Source organism: Amphiura filiformis, chromosome 20 (genome assembly GCF_039555335.1).
Source record: "Amphiura filiformis chromosome 20, Afil_fr2py, whole genome shotgun sequence".
Classification (NCBI taxonomy): domain Eukaryota; kingdom Metazoa; phylum Echinodermata; class Ophiuroidea; order Amphilepidida; family Amphiuridae; genus Amphiura; species Amphiura filiformis.
Genome location: NC_092647.1, coordinates 44,956,625 through 44,973,059, shown reverse-complemented (window position 1 = coordinate 44,973,059; position 16,435 = coordinate 44,956,625).

Below are 16,435 nucleotides of genomic sequence, written 5' to 3'. Positions count from 1 at the left end.
ATGAGGGAGTTTCGTAAAATTCTTATATTTCAAGAACGGTGTGGTCAATTGTCAATAGCTGATTAATTACTCAACCACACCACTTATTTAGTTATGTGACATGCTATTTGAAATATCGTAACAATTATTATGATTAGCGTTTCTAAATTCCGAGAAACGTACCTTGAAATCGGGTTAAGTTCTTTTTGGACCATCCTGTATCGATACATAATTTTGGAAATTATTTATTTCCAACAACAACAAAATCAAAATTCCAAACATAGCGCCATCAAACGTTTTCATATAAAGTTTCAAGATACGCGAGGTTTGTTCTCTCGCAACATATCTTTGAGGGCGCAAATCCAAATTTTCAATTTAGTCTTTATTGTAGATGTTAGTGCTCAGAAACAATTATCATGACAGGTTGCAGGTTGTGGTTTTGAATATCCATCAAGCTAAAACTATAAATTAGCTCTCGATAGAGGGCAGGGTTGAAAGAATTAAGGAAATTAGGTGATAAATAGTAAGGGGAAATGACATATAAAGGTTACGTTCACCTTGATTTCATGCTGTTACATTAAGGTTATACTATGGAAGACAGCGGCCTCAACCATCCTAACCCTAACCCTAATCATAACCCTAACTCTAATTGCTAGCCCTGGCCCTAATCCTTAACCCTTAACTTTAACCCGAATTCCTAACTCTAATTCTAACCCTAACCCTGGCCCTAACCCTGATCCCTAACCCTAATCACTAACCCAAACTTTGATCCCTAACCCTAATCCTAATCCCTAACCCTCTTAACCCTAACCCTTATCTTAATCCTAACCCTAATTCTAACCCTATAACCGCTGACTTAAAATAGTAATGACTGTAACAGAAGGTAACCTTAAGGTTAGTAACTATTTTAAACTGTTGCGATTTGGTAGCAGCATCTTGCGAATGGCAGTGAGCTTTGGCAAAAATGGCATTGATCATTTCATAGCGAGTGTGTATCAAAATATCACAGATATACTAATTTTGTATAGGTCCTCGAGTTATGTTGTAAAGAGGACTGAAACAACTACACTTCTGTAAAACGTAGGCCTACATAACCCATTAACAACAATAAATCAAGCAAGTTTTCAAAGTATATAATTTGTAGAATGAACTTTTGCAAAACATCAAAGTGTTAGTTTTCAATAATATATTGATTTAGATCATGAAAATCGATTTTATTTTTGCTGCTTCGACCAACAAATTATACCCAGTCTACCCTTAACAAAACAGCATTAAACATCATTTAATTGCATTCGATAGAGGGCATTGTACTAAATTGTGATTGTACGCTTGTGGTGTACAAAGCATTTGACTCGGTACTTACATGTAGCCCTCCTACTCAAGTAGTTACCCAAAGACGAGCGACTGTCTCCAGTTAGTGGTTGAGTAATAGCGCCACCAAGTGATGAGAATCCCAAATGCTCTATGTAGTAATTTTCAAGACTTTTCGATATTACCCTTTATCTGTAGATGTCGCTATTGATACTTCAGGTTGCGGGATTGTGTGAGAAATTTCAAAATTCCTACTCAGAAACAATCCATCGTTTCAAGTTATGAGTGTTTCTCTTTTGTTCAGAAACCAAAAATCAGGGGATTAAAAAGAGGGGCAGAACTTTTCTGCAATCATAACATCTAAAGCTGAATTTATACTACATCGCTGACGGGATCGCTGAGTGACAGCGATTGTTTTTTACCCAGTGAGGTAGATCGCTTTTTGCTGCGTTGGGGAAAGCATAGGCCTAACTACCTCATTGGTCAAATACCAGTGATAGAGTAATAAATTTAAATTACAAGGGACACGCACTAGCACCATAAGTATAATTTATTATAATAGCCTATTGTCATGATTATGCTAAGCTTATTATCGGATACATATCCACCTTTGTGTATGCATTATATATAGTCAGCCTCTCAGCCACGCGCAATTCAGCATCGAAGTGGTTACGTAATTCTCTTGGTTACCGGATCACGCTACTTTGGTATGCCTTCGAGTGCCATATACTTTATGTGGTGATCATTTCGATCGTGGTTCATTACTCTAGCGCGTGATCCCGTTGACATAGTAACATTACGTAACTTCGATACTGAATTGGGAAATGGTGTTCACTTTGTGTTTGAAGTCGATTCTAGACCAACATTTTCCGAGGAACACGATCCCGGTGGGCCTTTTTTGAAAAAATGTGCCCAAAGTGCCCTTTTCCGGGGGTGCTCCCATTTTAGGGGTCCAAATTTGTTTTTTAAGTATTTTCTGGCCAAATATGGTATATTTGGTGTCTTTTTATAATTATATGTTTTCGAGCATGGAAAATCTATTCTGATAGTTTTTAAAATCAAAAATAGCTGCCTTCTGCTCAAAAATCCAAAATGGTGCCCAAAATGCCTTTTTCCAGGAGTGCTCCAATTTTGGGGGTCAAAATTTGTTTTTAAGCATACTCTGGCCAAATATGGTATATTTGGTGTCTATTTATATGTTTTCAAGCATGGAAAATCTATTCTGATAGTTTTAAAAATAGCTGCCTTATGCTCAAAAATCCAAAATGGCGCCCAAAATGCCCTTTTCCGGGGGTGCTCCCATTTCGTGGGTCAAAATTTGTTTTTAAGCATTCTCTGGCCAAAAATGGTATATTTGGTGTCTGTTTATATGTTTTCGAGCATGATACATCTATTCTGATCGTTTTTAATATCATAAATAGCTGCCTTATGCTCAAAAATCCAAAATGGCGCCTAAAATGCAATATTTGTCCAAATTGAAATATTTCCCCATGTATGAACATTTTTAAAATGATTTTAGTACATATTTGCATTGTGTGGGGTACAAAGATCACAATCAATCTATTTTCAAAATTCAAAATGGCTGCTGCATACCCAAAACTCAAAATGGCCTCCAAAACGATGTAGTAATGTGGCCAAAAGAAAACAATGTTCCACAACTTTAGTGTTGAAAATTAAGTATTAGTTTAAATATAATTATGTAGTAATGTGTTGGTAGCAGTTTATGAAAGCTCAAAATGGTTGCTATTGGTTTGAAATCATACTAGTAATGTCCGTCACATAGCTCATAATGACTGTTTGTACTAGTATATGATAATGATCTTTGGTTCAATTTGCATTTTCTTGATTTAAACTTATATTACAGCTCCCTTCAAAATCCAAAATAGCTGCAAGAACTGAAACACCACCTAATAGTGACTTGCTGTTCGCAGGTCATTTTGATCGCCATTTTGAACACCAATTACCTTAATTACCGTTACATTCAAGATGGCCGATAAAGTTTATTTCGTATTTTCCTATTTCATATAGTTATTAATTGTCATATTTACGAGTCCTCTTCTGAACTCTCTTCACTCAACGAGACTTCTTCGTCCTCTTAATCTTCAGAGTCGCTGATCAGATCATATCCCCTTAGTTCTGTTGGGATTTCTGAAGTCGGCATGACTGCTTCTGGAGGTTCATCCCCTTCCTCCTCTTCCACCATCTATCTCACGTCACCTCATCTTCATTTGGAAGTGCCGAACCACGGTACCAAACGGGCTTAAGAACATCATCATCATCAAGTTCCCGGCCGTAGTATAGAGGATTCTGTTGTTTGAACATACCAACCAGGCAATTAACCATACAGTTTACTACAAAGTTTGCAGGTTGGATGTGGCATTTCATTTATTTACCGTCAGGGGAAAGCCTCTGAGACGGGGTTACCTTCCGCTTCTTTCCATTTCCACACATTCTCATTGCATAACGACTATCCCCTGCCGTCTCGTCCCTCCTTGGCCTGTTGTAAACTATGTGAAGTATGAAGACTGTAACTTCATTAACATTGGCTGCAGTTCCTTCAAGGTTAGATAGAAGTTCTAGGCTTTCTGGATTCTGTTGTATCTTGGTAAAGGCTCTCATTTTAGACCGGCCATAGAAAGGTTGCATGAAGTCGCTGCCTGTTACTACATGAAAAGCAGGTAGGCTCTTGCAAATATCTCTTCCAATGTGATTTGCAAGAGACTTGATACTTGATATCATGGTACGTTATGCCTGCTCTTGGCAGCCTGGTCCCTTGTCTGAAATACAGGTTCTTAGCAGCATTTTCTGCTACAAATAGCAACAGAATAAATACATCTGTGTCATCAGCTTCCACACAAGTATTATGTGTTGCAGTAGAATACACTACGTGGAAAGCCAGGCGAGGGTCAGCTTCTCTTTGATAGGAAAACAGCTCTGGGATTTCTCGCATTACTGACTCTGGTTCTGACGGAAGGCAAAAACACACATGACCCTTTGTGACGAAATGCCACACCTATACTACGGCTGGGAACTTGATGATGATGATGTTCTTAAGCCCGTTTGGTACCGTGGTTCGGCACTTCCAAATGAAAATGAGGTGAGATAGATGGTGGAAGAGGAGAAAATGCAAATTGAACCTACGAACATAATAATATACTAGTACAAACAGTCATTATGAGCTATGTGACGGACATTACTAGTATGATTTCAAGCCAATAGCAACCATTTTGAGCTTTCATAAACTGCTGCCAACACATTTCTACATGATTATATTTGGACTAACACTTAATTTTCGACACTTAAGTTGTGGAACATTGTTTTCTTTTGGCCACATTACTACATTAACATCGTTTTGGCCGCCAATTTGAGTTTTGGGTATGCAGCAGCCATTTTGAATTTTGAAAATAGATTGATTGTGATCTTTGTACCCCACACAATGCAAATAAGTACTAAAATCATTTTAGAAATGTTCCTACATGGGGAAATATTTCGATTTGGAAAAATATTGCATTTTAGGCGCCATTATGGATTTTTGAGCATAAGGCAGCTATTTTTGATTTTAAAAACTATCAGAATAGATTTGTCATGCTCGAAAACATATAAAGAGACACCAAATGTACCATATTTGGCCAGAGAATGCTTAAAAACAAATTTTGACCCCCCAAATGGGAGCACCCCCGGAAAAAAAGGCATTTTGGGCGCCATTTTGGATTTTTGGGCATAAGGCAGCTATTTTAAAAACTATCAGAATAGACTTTCCATGCTTGAAAACATATAAATAGACACCGAATATACCATATTTGGCCAGAGTATGCTTAAAAACAAATTTTGACCCCCAAAATGGGAGCACTCCCGGAAAAAGGCATTTTGGGCGCCATTTTGGATTTTTGAGCAGAAGGCAGCTATTTTGATTTTAAAACTATCAGAATAGATTTTCCATGCTCGAAAACATATAAATAGACACCAAATATACCATATTTGGCCAGAGAATACTTAAAAACAAATTTGGACCCCTAAAATGGGAGCACCCCCGGAAAAGGGCACTTTGGGCACATTTTTTCAAAAAAGGCCCACCGGGATCGTGTTCCTCGGAAAATTTTGGTCTAGAATCGACTTCAAACACAAAGTGAACACCATTTCCCAATTGCGCGTGGCTGAGAGGCTGACTAATAATGTAGATCGGACATCAATCACGCTTGGATGGTAACAAGACTGGTGAGGCATGGGTGATGGAAGTATAAGCGTCGTAAAATTTTTAATTTACATAAGCGATGTATAACCCCACACACCCCACCCACATACACACCGCACCCCTCCCCCACACACATTCTCTCTCTCCCCTCTCCTCTCTTTTCATTCGAGCAATTCGCCGTAGAAGTGATATAATAATAGGATTAACTACCATAGCACTTGCATGTTAAATTTTTTGAATATATTGTGTTGCACTAGTACGTTCACGCGGTACCTCTGCATTGAACCATATCATGCTGATCACTCGCACCTATGATATTAGTATCTTTGAAAAGAGTGGTATTGTATTCAATCTATGATCATGATGATTGCAGACATACACAGGTGATGAGTGCAACCTGCTTGTAGTGCAGGGCGACATATTCAAAAGTTGTTTTAACCTATTGCTATGGTATTTAATCCTGTTACATCATCACTTCTACGGCGAATAAACAACTTGAATAAAAGTCAATTAGCCTATATTGGAACTAATCTTTAATCGACCCTCCTGTGTGTGATATGCATATGAATAGACACTCGAGTGTCTATTCTTTTGTAATCTCGATGAAAATATTTCAATGGTCTATATTTTTTCACAAGGAAATAATCCTAGGATTATTCGACCAACTAAACCACTCTTTCACATGTAGATCGACTTGTTCGCCTTCTCTGCTCGTGCATATTGCACTGCGAAATTTAAAAAACTTCGCTTGTATACTTTGATCAAGGTAACTTTAAACCTGATATTCTGCGGCCACACGCATTATATAACAAACTGAAATTAAAACCGAAACTGCTTTCTACAAGTTTTAAATTTCTAACAATAGGTACAGACAAAGGTATCGGTAAATACGTCAGTCAAGAGCTTAGGCAGGCTAATAGGAAACCACGGGACCAAAACCAAAATCAATCCTGAAACTCATAACTTGAAACGACCGAATGTGATGACCACTGGTGACTAGGTTTAACCAAAGATGCTATAATAAACATGGAGATAAAATATATAGATTACGTAACGCATTGTTCCTTTGATGCCGATTTGATTTGCCGACAAGCTATTCATTACAGCCTTAATGTACGATTTACGTCAAATTTTAATTAATTTTTGTTACTCTTTATTCAAAATGTTGAAATAATATTAGTAATAACTACCGGGAAGGGTTGCTGTCCATTATAAGCTAAAACAACAAGATAAAGTGAAAGAAATCCCACTGGTTATTTTGGCCATTTAACATGCAAATCTATGGGAGGACTCATAAAGTCATAATTATGATTTTATGTCGAACTTTGCTCTGTTGACCTACAAAGACAACAAATTTGGCCGATTCCATTTAGGTGCAAGTTGGGACATGTGTAAACATTACAAATATGCAAAAAATCAGGTTGAAAAAAATTAACCAATTTCATATTATAAGATCGTACATTATGGCTGTAAGTGAACCTTTTGTTTTGGACAAAGGGGTTCCGCAATTAAATCGGTAACTGACCTGACAGCGTATTAACGTTTTACGAGATCAGCAAGTGATCAAAAGAAAGTCATGTGAACGCGCCCACTTTAGGAAGTGGTACCTTTTGTTCTCATATAGCCCAAATGTGTGTTTGAATCGTCGCAAGCAAAAAAAGCATACTTCAGCCGTCAGATGCAGTTATTTACCACCCATATTATTTCAGGCGCATCATTTAAATAAATTGAATAAATTGAGTCGCTGATCGAGTACCCGTTACAATTTTGGCAAGGCTGCCATGTCTACTATGTCACTGTAAATAAATCGCAGTATATTTTGTTACAGGCCTATTAATTAAAATAAAATACTTTATTTCATCGATATTCTTTCATTTGATTGGTAGATTTTGTATAAGACTTGAGACAGTTCTTGAATCTGATTGGTAGATTTTGTTTACGTAGGTAAAACTTACCCAAATTCTCTTATTTGATTGGTAGATTTTGTTTCATACGCAAATTCTTTAATTTGATTGGTCGATTTTGTTTACGTGCGTAAAACTTACGCAAAATTTTTCATTTGATTGGTTGATTTTGTTTACGTAAGTTGAACTTACGCAAATTCTTTCATATGATTGGTAGATTTTTTTGGCGTACGTAGAACTTGTGCAAATTCTTGATTTTGAACAGATATCAATACGAAGGGTTACTGGAATATTCAAAGATCTTATACGGAAGACAAAAACGAGCCACTGCATATTGTATGGGGAGAAAATTAGAGTGCAGAGATTGACTTTTGAAAGCAACTGACTGAACTGAGCAATATATAAATCTATGTAAAGCAAAATCGTCCCACATTCAGTCCGACCCCTTTAACAAGTTTATCATTAACAATGACGTACATGTATTATACTATTTACTTATTTTGATCTTTATATATTAGTGTCAAAATACAATCTACCCAGAAGCTTGGTTTCAAACTGCGATTTGATATGACTTGAGACGAATAACTAAGCCCTTGAATCCCCGGCACACCAATAAAGCTAACAAACCGCCAATGACTTTACAGCTTCAATTGCTTGTTACGTGAAGACTATATCAACTTGGCGGTCAGGTTTGAAGTCTAAATTATTGAGGCGGACGTTTACTTGGTGTTATTAGGCCACGCATTATTTCATTATTATTGTTACGAGATCTCTTTGCGTATTGGCTGATTTGAGTCACGTGATCTTGCATCATGGCGGGATATCATTCTAGAAGTCAGCTGTTGGTACACGTTATAAATCACAAATCAAAATGTTTTAGGGTTGGTGAAAATTAGTTTGTCAAGCGCTTTGATAGAAGTAGAATATTAGATCAGCTATTTGGGTTACTAGGACGTTAGCGCATCTTTTGAAATCAAGCTTAGCATTATCTATTTTTCTCATTGCTAAAAGAATCCGACAACTAACCATAAAGTTACAATTGATGGCCCGGAAATGCGATATCAATTGGATTTAATTTGGTTTACTCAATTGAAATTGTTTGAAGTCTTCAGCATCGGAAAGGTTATTTTAAACATTGCTTATGTATTTACTCACAAGTATTTGAACAGTAACTTATAAAACAAAGGAACAGAAAAAAAGAACAATAGTTACATCTTACCAATTAAGATTAAGGATGTTTCGGTAACGTAAGTTTGATTTAATGCAATCGTAAGTTCACAGTAAACACAAAAATGTTTGTTAAACGTTATAAACGTGCTGTAAGCGCGTCTTGGTTTCGGTGAAAACGTTTTAATAACATTTAAATATCGGGTTTGATAAAGGACATGAGAACATTAACAAAAAAACCCACATTTTTATACATTTTATATGAAAAAACAAAAACAAAAAACGCTGCAACAATTTAAAAAAAATTTGTCACATATTATTGTGAAATGTATTTTGGCAAACATTTTTGCAAAATATTTTGTCACCATGTGTGGATTAAGTTTTCAAAAATGTTTTCTGAATGCTATTAACCCTTTTATACCCTTTATAAAACTCGACATTTACACGTTTCTGTAAAACGTTTGCTGGGTTACATCACATAATAAAACCGAACTTCCAAAGGGTGTACAATATTATTGATACGCACCTTACAGTCAGTTCCAAAGAGTACTCGTAACTTTACGACAGTACAGTGGGTATCAAAATAAAGCAAACAGTTTGAAAAATGCCATTATAAAAAGTATGAGCTATTTGTTCAAAATGCTCTAGTTAATAGCTGAAGCAACAGCTTTTCCTCCAACAACTGTGCAAGACTATCGTAAGTGCTGCACTAGCAAATAATTAGTCCTGTACTCATGGTCTTGCGGGCAACAGCAACACTGTACTGCACTTTCGATGTCATTAATTAAAACATAATTAATCAATTGGACAACTTGGATGTATGTTTTCATACAGTTCTCTCCTTGTATTCTACCGACGATTTATACTAAAATGTTCTTGTTGCCAATCCTAATTACGAACAACAAGAACATTCTAGTATAAATCGTCGGTAGAATACAAAATCATCGTAAGTAATGTTATTGTAAGTAATATTTAAATCCGGCATTTAAGGATACGATACACGATTTACCGACAAGTTACTCATTTCGGAATGCGATCATGAATTTTGAAGAAGAAAAAAAGTTTCCACAGGCTTCGATGGGACTCGAACCAACGATTCAACGCGTCATTGATTATCAGTCCCGTTCTTTACCGCTCGGCCACGGAGGCAGATTAACAGCAGAGTGTAATAATAAAAATAAATCTCATAATGCTATCTTTAGCCTTTTGTTTACATAAAAATCAGGATGCATTTTGTAAAGATAGATTGGCCGTTTTATGCATAAATAGCACGAACGTTTGGAAAAGGCCTCAAACAAATAATAAAGACACTGATACGATGATGGAATTGCATAAGTTGGGGAATATCTGCGTCGCAATGTTTTGTTTTCATTTTAGGGGGCTCTTTGATTTCTTCAAATATTCTTTTATAATGATAGAGTGAATCACCTGGCCCTCTAAAATTACGCACAAAAGACCGCCTCCCCTTAAATCATGTTTTATGGGTGCACGCATAACATTATTTTCATTATAACTTTTAAACAAAGAGAGAACTATAATAAGAAAGTGTATCCAAATTGTCCAATTGATTAATTATGTTTTAATTAATGACATCGAAAGTGCAGTACAGTGTTGCTGTTGCCCGCAAGACCATGAGTACAAGACTAATATTCGCTAGTGCAGCACTTACAATTGTCTTGCACTGATAAAGTTATGCGTATCCGATTTCAAGATCATCGTATGCAGTACTTACAATGGTATTGCATTCTGAATGAATGAATGAATGAATGAATAAATTGTTGAATGAATGATAATGAATGAATGAATTAATGATAATGAATGAATGAATGAATGAATAGGACTATCGTACATTCGTAAGCAGTATTTACGCTGATCTTTCATTCTACACACAAGACTATCAGACTATCGTAAGTGGCACTCATGTTCGATAGTCTTGCAGTAACAGCAAACAAACTGAACTGCACTTATGATATTGTTATTTGTTGTTTTTCCTTTATTAAATTTAGTTAATTATTAAATAATCTATTCGTTAAAGAATTTAAGCACATGCATATTCAAATATTTACAGATCAAAAATAATTTTCATTTTGTAAAACACAAAATTGCTTCTCCAGGGAAAAAAAAACCCCTGTACTTACGGAAGTCATGCATTATGCCGATGAGTTACGTAATATGTGCAGCTGGCGAAGATTAGATTATTATTTGTAACTTTATGGCACTTACAAAAACAAATGATTTGATTGTAATGCAATCTGCCCAGAACTGAATTCAATACGAAATACAACAATTATAGGTTTATAGATGCATATTACTATTACTTGTTGAGAGTGAAATCGTACAAATTAATGTACGTAGCCTATACTAGGATGTTCATGTGTATAATTCATGAGCACCAGAGGGGCCAGTGCATTAGATCAACATCTCAGTGCAAATGTACAGTGTGCAAATGCATCATTTTGTACAATTTCTCGAGCAATACTTGAAATACATTAATACACCGTTTTTAACCAATTTCATGCACGAGAAAAAAATCCCGTGACTTTTGTTATTTTTATAACAAAATTCTCACTAAAAATGTTGGAAAATAAGAGTAAATATAAATGCATCAAATCACAAGGAAAATGAGTCCATTCTAAGCGACGTAAACGCGTTAAGATAGCATACGCGTTGATTGTGTAATTGCACGGGCGGACACTCCGAATACTAGGCGTAACTTTATCATGTTTATCAGTGCAAGACTATCGTAAGTGTTGCACCAGCGAATAATTAGTCTTGTACTCATGGTCTTGTGGGCAATAGCAACACTGTACTGCAATTTCGACGTCATTAATTAAAACATAATTAATAAATTGGATAACTTGGAGGTATAGTTTCATACAGTTTTCTCTTAGTTGTTTAAAAGATATAATGAAAATAATGCTTAATCTGTTAATTATGCATGCACTCATAAAACATGATTTAAATGCCGGGTTTAAATGCTACTTACTTACGATAACAGTACTTACGATGATTTTGTATTCTACCGACAATTTATACTAGAATGCCCTTGTTGTCTAATTACTTACGGACGTATCAATCATAAACCATCTTTGTGAAAAGACAATGCGTCGTAATTTACAAAGTGACTGGTGTAATAAAATGGACAACAGGATTTGAGCCCAAGATAATTGGTTTAATCAGTAGAATATCTTTTAGGAAAGATGGTACAAAGATATTTCGTTTATCCCTCTTAATAAAAACTGCTGTAACATAGGTCAATTTAAAAAGTATTATGTGTATTATAATTATTTTAGTTGTCGCATACGTCTTAGTATCAAATTATAGATTACAGTTGTATACAGATAACTATCACATTACATTGGTAATAGCGATAATAACCTGTCTAGCTGATAGAATGAAAAAGGCTCAATATGTCAACGACATCACTGGCTGTAATCTCTCCGAACATCCACAGAGACAATTAAAATTGCCCCTATTATGCACTTATTAGGGCTTCTGTCGGTCAGCAATTACAAACATATCAGCAAAAACTGTTCAGACTAGACAATAAGTTGGGCTAGCCAGACCATTTACCTTTATCTAACTATTAATAATATCTACCTGACCGACTGGTACTCGATGTGTCCGTCAGCCACTTCTGCAATAACCTAGTCTTCCTGTATATGCCTTGCGGGTACCCCATGGGTACCATGTGGGTTCCCAATGGTACTCCCCATGACCATTGGATCTCTTGGAGTCATTTCAAAAATCAGGACGGATTTCTTATTAATTTTGCCATTAACTGCTTTTAAAGATTATGTTTTAAACCACGACGTAACTCCCAAATACCTTTTCACACCCTTAGTGTCAGCTGAGATCAATATAATGGATTAATGGTTTATAAAGGGTACGTGTAAGGTTAGTGAAATGGTCATCAGGCGGGTTAGGAAGAGAGTGCGGATAATAATCCGGACTTAATCCAAAGTGACAAACTATTCCTTTTCACTAGTCGCGGTGAATAGCAAACTTTTGCAATAATTGAATCACAAGAGAAGAGAGCATTCTCATAGGTTAGTAATTCCAGAAGCTACTTAATCAGATTAAGACAATATGTCAGTAATTTTTATTATTTCGAAGTTTTAGAGGCCTGAGCTTAGCAGGATCTTTATTAAAGGCCGTTGACATTATTGAGCCCTTTTCATTCTATCAGCTAGACAGGTTCTTATCGCTATTACCAATGTGATAGTTATCTGTATACATCTGTAATCTGTTTTTTGATGCTAAGATATGTACAACAATTAAAACAATTATATACTTTTTTACTTTTTTTAAATTGACCCATGTTACAGGAGTTTTCATTTAAGAGTGCTAAACGATACATCTTTACCATCATTCCTTAAAGATATTTTACCGATAAACCAAACATCTTGGGCTGTCACTTTTTAATTTTTTAAATCTTTGATAAAGATCCTGCTAGGATCGAAAGCTCAGGCCCCTAAAACTTCGAAATTTTACTTAACAAGCTATTTTTGTGGATAAGCAGTTTACAACAGCTCACACTTTTTAACTCTTTAATATTTATTATGTCAGAAGAAAATAAAGGAAAAGGTGACCAACCCGACCAGAACGTCCACATTCTGATCACCAAGGATCAGAGTGAGATAATAAAATAAGTAAATTCTAATCTGCCAGAAAGAGAATAAGGGTGGTCTTATAAGGCAAAGGATAATTCGACCAGAATATTCTTATAGGTTAAATACTACTACAGTTAGAGCTGGGCAGTGCTTGAAAAAAAGTCAGGGGCTATTTTTCTTACATGGCATCTGAAAAAGGTGCTTAAAATCACTGAAAATACAAAGTTGTATAGCCCAAAATATGCAAATTTCAGAGTAACATGCAGAAATTACATGTTTGCAACCATTAATTGACAGTTTTGATGAAAGGTTGCCTCAAATTCACCCACTCCACATCGATTTTCACACCAACTAGCCGGTATACTTAATTTAGTCCCAAAAAGGAGGGTGCACTGTAAAATTGTAGTCTTTACACTTCAGTGGTTTCAAACAAAACACAAATTTTGGTCATTTGGGGATTCAACCTTCTACTCTTAACTAATGATAATGTCTTTTCACTGTAAGAGTTCCATGTATGAGAAAATCGTGCTTGAAATTACCTATTTTCAATTTTAATAGAGAATTAGTGGTATTGAACCTATAGCACATACCAGAAGCAGCCGGCCTTGCCCATCTTACATGACATGGCAAACAAGGTAAAACATAAGCTCTGGGAAAATAAAGGTAAAATAAAGAATACCATAGAGATACTTTTATAAGTATGTCTTATAGATTTTGATGATTCTGTGATTTTCATATGTCATGTCCTTGAAGCCCATTTCCTAAAGCCTGTTTACAAGTATTAACATTTTACAAAGCTATGTTGAAAGCATGTAAATCGTTCTTCCTGACATCAATTTCTGATCTAAAGGTGCATAACCAATAGCGGATACCCAATACCAAGTGAAAAGGACAAGATAGTAAGGATGAGCTATCTTCCATGTCATATTTAGGATGAGACTTCACAGGTAGCTAATATCGAGGATTACCTTTTCAATCACTCAAGTATCAGAACGTTGCTATCATTCTACCGACAAGCACAGTATATATCCGTTTCTCTATCAAAGTCCGCTCCCCAATGACCAGTTAGTAAATATAGTGCTTCACGCTTACTTTACTTCAGAGGTCTTAAATGTTCAACTTTGTCAAGATTTTTGGATTGTAAAGATGAGTAAGCTCTTGGGCTGCCGGCTGAATAGGACTGGCTCTTAAATGTAAACTGGAGATCTTATGATATGCAAAAGGTTAATTCCTTACGATTCGTATAAAATCATCAAGAGCTATCTTGTAAAGTACTAATCCTTTATTGTTCTATAGTCTTTTGTATTTATAGTTTGTATTGTTTCAAGCATTACTGTTAATGGTAAGTTCTGGAAATCGTTTTTAAAAAAACAAAAAAAATGGCGGGAAAGTGTCGTCTGCTTTGAGCGTGCACAGGGTTATATGCCTCAATGATGTGCAAAATTTCAAGCTCTGACTATTTAAGGATCCACAGAGAATCGTAAATCACAAAAAAATCTATATCTCCAGGAGAAGAATACGGTACCCCAGTTTGATGAAACAGTTTTTGAAATAAGAAAACAAGATTTTTTGAGTGGCTGTCAGATGCAATTATATCGTCAATGAGTCAAACAGATGTAGTCATGTGGCAATGACTTTTGTTGCTTGGAATGTTGATTAAACATCCTGAAACTTTCCTTAGCGAATTTCACACTGTTAATACACGCCTTCATTAAAAAGGTGTTAAATGCGCGGTGCACAATTGCTAAAATTCTATCACAAAAACGGTAAATGCAATTTGGACGTATGCTGTTTACATGAAAACAAACAAACAAACAAACAAACAAACAAACAAACAATAAAAGATGATACAAAATGCTGACATTTGTGTTGAGCCGTGGAGTCTTAATCGCGATTATAAACCATCCTTTCTTTAATTAGTTTATGTTTAAGACCATGAAGACGCTTTGACGAAATTATGAAAGTACTTTTCGAAGAAAAAACATTAAAAAAACCCAGAAAAATTAAGGTTTTTAACTGGTTCACCGTCAGACATGAAAATTTCAAGCATTCGTGAAGAACTGTCTGGCTTCTTCAGGGCAAACTATGAGGAGTTATGAGACTGCCCTTATCTACAGAGTATTAGTAGGGTACTTGATCAGCCACAAGGATATTGAAGATATGGTGGATATCAGAGTCACTAAAGAAGTGCCCATTACTAACTAAAAGATTTGTGGCTCTGAAAAGAGTAGTTCATAATTATACACAGGTCGCTCCAGGCTATAATGAAGATAGTAGTAGAACATGCAAAGATACACGGGATACTGTTCAGCATCTCACGTTTAGAATCGCGCAAGAGTATACCTCTCTTCCTCTGAAGGACATCATCTCATGTATATTGACGCCCTCTGTTGGTCAATGTTACATAAAGGTTGCGCGTTGCTTTCTTGCCCTGCGGGGCCATTATTTTATTGGAACTCTATGGGGTTTCCGGTCACAGCCCTGCCGGGCGTGCGGCCTTAATGTGACCTGCTGGGGACCCAGTATCAACAAAAAACATCAAGGCCCCTTAATTTTCCTCATTCTTCAGGCCCTGCCCCCTATCAGAGGCTTATTTACAGTTTAAGCGTGATCGCTATTGTTTTTGAGTGCTAGGAAGAGAGTAACAGTAACAGTATTGCATGTTCTGCTACTCAAATTGGGTGCATGGAGAACCAGTTGCAAACTTCAATCTGTAATTCAGAGAGTAATCAGTCAAAATAAACAAAATGTGAAAAGAGAGGGAAAATCTTTGCAGCTTTGGCGAAGAGCTTTACACATTTGCATTATTTGAGGGGGTCAGTGATTGGTTCCAGAGCTTAAGTCTAAGTCAATATCAGGTGCATGTATGAAGTTATATCAAAATAAGTGTTTATAGTGATAAAATGTCCATTGTAAAGAGACATTTATCGCAGGTTTGGTGGAAGTACTACAGGTTGCGGAGAGCTTTGGAAGAGTCCTGCACATACGTTGGGCGTTGTTTGACATAGAGAGCGAGAATAGATTCCAGATACATGTGTGTGGCGATATAGAGTGTTGGTCAGAAGTAGAAAGAGACAATAGGATTTCAAAGAGTCTCTTTTTTGACAGCATAATATAGAAGTTGACGATCTGAGGACATGGGGTTCTTTCCTGTTTAATGAGATCTTTGCAGTTTTGCTAACAACTTAATGATTTCTACTTCTACGTGAATTCTGGGTAGACCATACATGGTATCACGCCCAGCGGTGCAACTTCACATCCGGTGCAGA